General features: G+C 46.8%; 1 non-coding gene across 1 annotated transcript; it reads left to right on the forward strand.

Annotated features, from left to right (window-relative positions):
• The first annotated feature begins 7,626 nt into the window (after nt 1–7,626).
• LOC140901530 (U6 spliceosomal RNA) lies at nt 7,627–7,733 on the forward strand. Its single transcript, XR_012155887.1, has one exon. It is a non-coding gene; the product is annotated as a U6 spliceosomal RNA (small nuclear RNA).
• The last annotated feature ends 1,188 nt before the right edge of the window (nt 7,734–8,921 follow it).

Below are 8,921 nucleotides of genomic sequence, written 5' to 3' on the forward strand. Positions count from 1 at the left end.
TGTAACCAATTGATTAGGATATTATTCTCAAGCCTCCCCAGGAAAGGGGGTGTAAGGGCTTGGGGGGATTGCTGGAGGAAGAGGAACTCCAAGTGGTCCTTCTCCCTGGTTCTTTGTTAAATCACTTGGTGGTGGCAGCATATCTCAGTCCAAAGACAAATAGAGATTTGTGCCTTGGGGAAGTTTTTAACCTAAGCTGGTAGAAATAAGCTTAGGGGGTCTTTCATGCGGGTCCCCACATCTGTACCACAGAGTCCTGAAGCAAGAGGGTTACAGCATTTCCAGACTTCGAGGCATTTTTAGAACACTTTCACATGGTGCACAGTTAGCCTGTGGAACAAGATACCAGCCACAAGATACCAGTGAGGCCAAGAGTTTAAAAAGGCTGGAAGTTCATGAAGGTAACAAGAATATCCAGTTGGAATGGTTTCATAGAGTTTGAAGCCGGAAAGGAGAAGTAGATCATCCAGTCTGACCTCCTGTAAACATACAGCCATTACATTTCACCTCCAATAGCCTTATAGAGAGCCCAATTACTTTAATCACACGCTTCAGTCCTCGGGAGACTAAACTGTTGTGGCCACAGGCAGAGAACAGGAGAGCCTGATCTTCCACCAATGCCAGGGGCTCCTGCAATAGCAGGGTGTTGATTAGGTGAAGACATGCTCAGAGGATCCTAGCGGGCAAGCCACACTCCATGCAACTCTGAGGACCCTGGGCAATCTAACCAAGAGGAAGATTCACCCTAAATCTGGCAGTCAGTTTCACCCTGAGCATGGGAGCAAACACACGCCAGCCAGGCATCTAGGAAAGATAAATCTCTGGGCCATCTCAGAGCACTAGTCCACCTTGTTCAGTGTCCTGTCTCCAGCGGTGGCCAATCCCTGATATTTCAGAGGAAAGCAGGGAAAAAGAAACCCAAAACACATCTGGCCAGTTGTGCATCGGGGAAAAACATTCCTTCCTGGCCCGTGCAGACGACCGACTGAAGCATGAGATTGGATTAAAGTCATAATACAAAGCTTCACGTGTTATGAGCATTTTGAGGGTAACACAGAGCTCCCTGTTCTCTCTATGGCCATAAGGAAGGGGATGGATAGCAGGATTCATAAATTCACAGACACCAAGGCCGGAAGAGACCACCACAATCATCCAGCCCGACCCTCTGCGCAGACAGGCAGTAGAATTTCTCCCAGAAGCTGGATTAAAGAATAGCCTTTAAAAAGATCCCTGATATTGTTTTAGAGCCCAACACTTCCCCTGGTGAGCTGTTCCAATGTGTCCTTCCCCTCGCCATTAGGAAATTGCGTCTTATTTCAGGGTTAATTTTGTCTAACTTCAGCGTCTTGTTATGCCCTGGTCAGCAAGGCTGAAAAGCCCACCACTATCAGATCTGTTTGCCATGTGTGAGTATCTAGACACAGTCACCTCTCAGCCTTCTCTTTGATACACTGAGCTCCTCACATCAAAAGACTTATTTTTTTTCCAGCCCTTAGATCATTTTTGTGGCCCTCCTTAGGACTCATTCCAGTATTTTCACATCCTTCTTGATGTGTGGACACCAGAACTAGACAAGTTATTCTTACAATGCTGTGTCCAGAGACAAGATCATGTCCCTGCTTCCACTTGATATCCCCTGTTCAGACATCCAAGGATCACTTTAGCCCATTTTGTCAAAGCAACGCACTGAGAGCTCATGTTGAGGCGATTATATGCTATGCTCCCTCTGATCTTCTGAGTCAATGCTGTCCAAGACAGACTCTTTCAACCTGCAGGTATCATCTGCATTCTTTCCCCCCAGATTTATTATTTTGCATTTGGCTATATTAAAATGACTTTTATTGGAGTCTGGCCATTTAACCAGGTGATTCAGATCACTCTAACAGTTTATTTCCTACCCTGTCAATATTTGGGTCATCTTCAAACTTTATCAGCAAAGATTTTACATCATCATCCAGATAGTTGTAAAAATATTAGAGCAGCATTGGACCAGCAACCGATCCCTGGGGTCCCCACCAGAAACGGCCCCCCTCCTTGATGTCTCCTTGTTAATAACTACATTTTGAGATCTATCAGTGAGCCAGTTTTTATCCATCTATCTTGATCGCCATATTTGGGGTCGAGAAGTAATTTTCCTCCAGGGCAGAGTGGAAGAGGCCCTGGAGGTTTTTCACCTTCCTCTGTAGCATGGGGCACGGGTCAGTTGCTGGAGGATTCTCTGCTCCTTGAAGTCTTTAAATCACGATTTGAGGACTTCGATAGCTCAGACATAGGTGAGAGGTTTTTCGCAGGAGTGGGTGGGTGAGATTTTGTGGCCTGCGTTGTGCAGGAGGTCAGACTAGATGATCATAATGGTCCCTTCTGACCTTAATATCTATGAATCTATATTATTCAGGGAGAGTTTAAGACAAGTGCCTTGGAGAAATCCAACTACTGTATACTATATCAACACAGGTTTCAGAGTGTTAGCTGTCTTAGTCTGAATATATACCTGCCTACTGTATTTTCCACTCCATGCATCTGATGAAGTGGGTTTTAGCCCACGAAAGCTTATGCCCAGATTTGTTAGTCTCTAAGGTGCCACAAGTACTCCCCATTGTTTTTATATCAACACAATTGCCTTATTCAACCAGACGCATAATCCTACAAAAGTTTGTTTGGCAAGATCTAACTTACATAAAACCATGATAGCTGTTGTTAATTATACGTCTATCTGTTAATTTTTTGTGGATAGAGTTTTGTGTAAATAGTTTTGGCAGGATTAAATTTTGATGTTTTTTATAATTTTGATAGATAATATTAATGTTTAATACTTATTTTAAGCAATTTTTATCAATTTATTATAAATTATTTATTATTATTTATTTTAAATTTTTTATCAATTTAAATGTTCACAGCTGCACCAAGTTATGGTGGGGGTGTTGGACAATAATTATTTAATGACAGTAGACATTAAGATTCAAAAAGTTAAAGCTTTTAACCATTCAAACACAAACTGTCAAAATATACAAGGTAAATATACTTAAATCAGACTCAGATTAGTTCTCAAGCAGCAGGCCTTTTTATTTTGCCTATCTGTACATTTTTATTATGATGGATGGAATTTGTTTTGTCAGTTTGTGGGTGTTCAGTGAAATCAACATTTACAAATAAAAATTTAATCCTCCCAAACCTACATATTAACCATGACATTATTTTACCTGGGACTGACAACAGGCTAGCTCATCTATAGTTCTCTGGGTCATCCTTTTAAAACATTGCAACGACATTGGCAGGACTCCAAACCTTTGGAATTTCCCCAGTAAAGATGAAAAAATGAACCAGAGTTTTGGAAGGGCTATAAACCTTCCTGCTTCAGGGCATGAACAAACCTCTAACTAGTTGAGGTCAGGAAGTAATTTCCCCCATGGGCAGGTTATTCCACAATTGTCAGTTGAGGGGATAGGTGTCTTGCACCTTCCTCCAAAGCAGCTGGTGCAGTACACTGTTAAGAGACAGAATCCTGGGATAGATCCCAGATCTGATCCAGTCTTGTAATTCCAACGTTTCTGTGTTTGTAGTTTTTTGGCATGTCAATGATCCTCATTTAGTTCATCCACATGCTTTCTAATCCACATGAGAAAGCAAAATGCTGGGATCTAGCCCCAACTTTCAGCAAACATTTTTTAAGAATGGATAATTTGGAGAGGTTTCATATTACAAAGATTTCACTACTTTTTTCTTTTTTGTTCAAATCTATCCTACCTTGTACTTACTGCATGAAGGATGATCACAAATAATCAGAACCTAGCTAGAGGTCGCAAAAGAAATGATCAAAGTCCGTTGTCGGTTGCATTTGCCTTGATTTTGTAGTTGTGGGGGTGGTTTTTCCCTTGCTAGATGGCAACATTCAGTCATTCACAACAGGACTCCCAATCAGTAAGGGCAGAGTTTTTAAAAACAGCCTTCTGAGCCCACAAGCAGGGTCAGATTGTCCGGACAGCAAAGTGCTGGGGGCGGGGAGGGAATCTTCCCTGAGGTGTCACAATGAGAGCTGAGCTCTTTTCAAAATCTAACCCTTTCAGCTGGGGCTGAGCACTTGCAAATCTGTCTGCACCACTAACGATGGACTATGTAATGGGACTGCCCCGCCTGTCCTGTTTATTCCTCAGTCCTAAAGGCTCTCAGCAAAAGAGCCATTGCCTAGCTCAACTGACCCAATGAAGTCCATGGGGAGAGGACGACACATTTGGTATGTCTACACTGCAATCAAACACCCGGGGCTGACCTGAGTCAGCTGACTTGGACTTGCCGGTCTTGGGCTACACTGCAATTTTATAGCCTTGAGCCCTTTCACTATCCAGTGTCAGCCTCTCATCTGCTTCTGTTTCCACCCCAGTGCCAGCTGCTTCCTCCAGAGACCACACTTCCCCAGGAAACAACGTCTTGCATCTGAGCTGTACCCTTTGAGATACCAAAAAACAAACCGCACCCCCCACACCAAAACCAAGGCCTCTTTCAAGCGCACCGCCTCCCTTACACGCAGCGTCTCTCCACTCGAGGGCTTCTAGGCAATCAGTTCAGCTAATGGAGGGATGAAAAGGGCTTTTGTGACGTGCTTTATATTTTCGAAGCCATGGAAAGACATTTCTAATTATCGCATAAAAAGGGGCTCTCAGCCATGCACTCCTCTGTTCACCGGGTAGGTGCAGCGCAGCTGAGTGGCTGCAGATCCTGGCCCCACCGTCGCTGTCAGAGCCACCCTGCATTTGTGTCTAAATGCTTCCCTCCCCTGGCAGATTCATTCCATTTATGATCATGGTTTGCTGTCTCTTCTCCCCCATCCCTTCCCGTATGGCTGTCCCTCCTCTGCCCGCCCCCAGTCTCTCTGTTCCTCACTATGCCTCTGTCACACTTACTCCCTTGCATTTTTTAAAACCCTTCATGAGCTCGATCTCACAGACCCTGTGTCTCTCTTTCTATTTCCTTCCCTGCTCCCTCCACTCACCTAGTGGTGACTCGGCATCACTGGGGATGCAAGAGCTTTCTCCTCTGCAGTTTCTGGAAATAGACTTTTGGCTGGTTTCATCTGCTCTCCAAGGGCCAGCTCCTCAGCTGGGATAAATCAACATTGCTCTGATGCCATCACTGGAGCTACACTGATTTACACCAGCTGAGGCTCTGGCCCGGACACTCAAATTTGCTTAACTTAAAGGCCCAGATCCTGGACTGTGACCAAGGAGCACTTGGTGTAGCTCAGGATCCTGGGGATTCTGTGTCAGGCTGGTTCCCAACATGAACCAGCATGAGCGGGGGGCTCGGACCACCAGCCCTGTGCATGCGGGGGTAAGGATCTGTAGGGGGAAGGGGGGGTGGGGGGGGCTTGGGCTGGCCCCAGGTGCCAGTGGGGAGGGGGACCTCAGACTGGACCTACATGGGTGGGAGGCTGGGCGGCCTCGTGTAGCCCCATGTGTGTGGGAGCGGCACGGGGTCTGTTGCAGGTGCCAGGGGAGGGGACCTCAGCCCAGCCTGGTGGGAGGCTTGGGAGGGCCCTGCATGGCGGGGGGTGGGAAAAGGGACTCAGGCCAGCCTAGGGGTGTCCCATTTTCCCTTTGGGAAAATATGGTCACCCTAAGTATCCCCCTAAAACCCTGTCAGCATTACAGCCTCCTGATATCTCCCTCCAACTCGGTCTCTGGCGGTGCAATTATTTCCCCCCCATATATCTCATCTTGCATGCCCCTTCCCTCCCCCCACCCCCCAAAATGAATTTGTGCCTTTTATCCCCGTGTAAATACAGCCTGGCTCTCTGCCCCCCTCTCGTGGCTGGATCACAGAAAGGTTTAATGGCAGGTTTCAGAGGAGCAGCCCTGTTAGTCTGTATTTGCAAAAAGAACAGGAGGACTTATGGCACCTTAGAGACTAACCAATTTATTTGAGCATAAGCTTTCGTGAGCTCACAAAAGCTTATGCTCAAATAAATTGGTTAGTCTCTAAGGTGCCACAAGTCCTCCTTTTCTTTTTGCATAAAGGTTTAAGGCTGCTGCAGACTTTGAGCCATGCAAAAATAAAGCATCTAAAAAAAAAAACAACAGTTTAACCTTATCTGGGATCACAAACCCGAAAATCATATGGCTAGCGCGCTACAGGGCGGAACTGCTGCTCTTTGGATCCCGTAACCGCATGTCCGGACGTCAGCATGGTTTCATTTTTTTTTTTAAGTGCCGCCTTCATGATGAAGTTCCTGGGGTTTGTACTGGTTGAAAAAAAATTTAATTGGGGATCGGTCCTGCTTTGAGCAGGAGGTTGGACTAGATGACCTCCTGAGCTCCCTTCCAACCCTGATATTCTATGATCTGGGGGTTACAGCGGACCACAAATGTAACGAGAGTCAACAACGTGATGCGGTTGCCAACAAAAGCTCGACCCGTTCTTGGGGGTGTTTGAACAGGAGGGCTGTGTGTCAGATGCAGGTGGTCGTTGTTCCGCTCTACTTGGCTCTGGTGAGGCCTCTGCTGGAGAACTGTGTCCAGTTCCGGGCTCCACACTTTAACGAAGATGTGGAGACACCGGAGAGAGTCCAGAGGAGAGCAACAACAAATGAGAAAATATTTGGAAGACCTGACCTATGAGGAAAGGTTAAAGAAAGAAGAAGAACTGGGCACGTCTAGCCTTGAGAAAAGAAAACTGAGAAGGGGACCTGCTAACAGTCTCCAAATATGTTACCTGTCCTCTTTAGAACAGCCCTTATCGATTGTTCGCCGTGTCCACTGGAGGTAGGACAAGAAGCAATGGGCTTCACCTGCAGCAAGGGAGATTTAGGTTGGATATTAGGAAAAACTTTCTAACTCTCCGGATAGTTACTGTGACAAAGTTCCTCCTCTGCCTTGGTGGGTCCTGTGCTTATTGGTGGATTTTCTCGCCTCATAGGTTCATGGCAGCCCTCAGTTTGGCCACTTTCGTGGCTCAAATCTGCCGTTCACTCAGTTAGCCTCATCACTGGCCAGCGTGGGGAAAGGAAGAAGAACAATCCCCACAGTCTCTGCTGGTCCACCTAGTGGATCGGGGAACAGGCCAGAGACCTTCCCCTCTGGTGGAACCCACAGTCCAGGTCAACTCCTCCGGTATCAAGTAGGGAGTTGGGGGGGATGGGGGGAACCTGGGCCCACCCTCTACTCCGGGTTCCAGCCCAGGGCCCTGTGGATCACAGCTGTCTACAGTGGCTCCTGTAACAGCTGCGTGACAACTACAACTCCCTGGGCTACTTCCCCATGGCCTCCTCCCAACCCCTTCTGTATCCTCACCACAGGACTTTCCTCCTGGTGTCTGATAATGCTTGTACTCCTCAGTCCTCCAGCAGTACACCTTCTCACTCTCAGCTCCTTGTGCCTCTTGCTCCCAACTCCTCGTACGCGCACCACAAACTGAAGTGAGCTCCTTTTTAAACCCAGGTGCCCTGATTAGCCTGCCTTAATTGATTCTAGCAGCTTCTTGATTGGCTGCAGGTGTTCTAATCAGCCTGTCTGCCTTAATTGTTTCCAGAAAGTTCCTGATTGTTCTGGAACCTTCCCTGTTATCTTACCCAGGGAAAAGGGACCTACTTAACTTGGGGCTAATATATCTGCCTTCTATCACTCTCCTGTAGTTGTGCTTGCTTCGGCAGCACGTATACTAAAATTGGAACGATACAGAGAAGATTAGTATGGTCCCTGCACAAGGATGACATGCAAGATCACTCTCCTGTAGCCATCTGGCCTGACCCTGTCACATAACGCTCTGGAACAGGCTTCCAGGGAAGGTTGTGGAATGCCCGTCATTGGAGGTTTTTAAGAACAGGTTGGACAAACAGCTGTCAGAGGTGGCAGAGGGGTTTACTTGGTCTTGCTTCAGTGCAGGGGGCTGGACTAGATGACCTCTCGAGGTTCCTTCCAGCCCTACATTTCTATATTACACTACAGCCAGAATGTCAGCATTCATCTCCAAGCCAATCTGAATTAATTTAGGGAGCGAGATTTTTATTACAGGCTAAATCGAATGTTTCATTCATCTAACTAAACAGAGAGCAGCTGCGGCTTTTTTGCCGCAGCTCTGTGGAGTCATGCAGGGATTGCACAAGGGAACATAGCTCCTACTCACAGGAGAGTTACTGCATTCGTATTATTAGCAATTGTTTGTATTACAGTAGCAATAGAAGGTCCTTATCAAGGTCCAAGGGCCCCTAGCGATAGACACCTTACCAATAAGTATTTATATTTATCATTATTAGGGCCACAGCACTAGGATGCCCAGCCATGGACCAGCACCCCTTCCTGCCTACTGTACTGACGCAGAACAAAAATGCAGCCCCTGCCTCAAAATGCTTACTGTCTAGGGGTGACATCCTAGCCCCATTGAAGGCAATGGGAGTTTTGCCACTGACTTCACTGAGGCAGGGATTTCACTCTAGGGTTCAGGTGAAACAAAGAGGTGTGGGAGGAGGGGATGGGAGGAAGAGTAAATGGAGCACAGAAGAATGGACTTCCAGGCTTTCAAGTGATGGAATTATGTCTAAAACTATCCATCCAGTTTGGCAAGATTTGCTCTTGCCCCGTCCCCCGACCCCATGCCCGCTTATTGCTCATGCTTTTAGTACCTGTTATACCCAGCCCCACTCAGCAAAGCATTTAAGCATATGCTGATCTGTGGCCTGCCTGCCAAGAGCTCGCTCCATTATTTCGATGGCAGAGATGATGGTCTGAATGCAGGCTCCAGGAGCGGCACAGTCCTAGATGGTAAGCTCTTGTGGGGCAAGGACAGTCTTTTTGTTCTATGTTTGTACAGCACCTAACAAAATGGCATCCTAGTCATAAATAATTAATGACTGAATGGTGCAGATGCGGGTGACGATTTGGTGGTGACGATAGGAAGCAGGTTCAGAAGATGCGGGAGCAGGAGGCCAAAGA

The sequence above is a fragment of the Lepidochelys kempii genome, chromosome 21 (genome assembly GCF_965140265.1).
Source record: "Lepidochelys kempii isolate rLepKem1 chromosome 21, rLepKem1.hap2, whole genome shotgun sequence".
Lineage (NCBI taxonomy): Eukaryota > Metazoa > Chordata > Testudines > Cheloniidae > Lepidochelys > Lepidochelys kempii.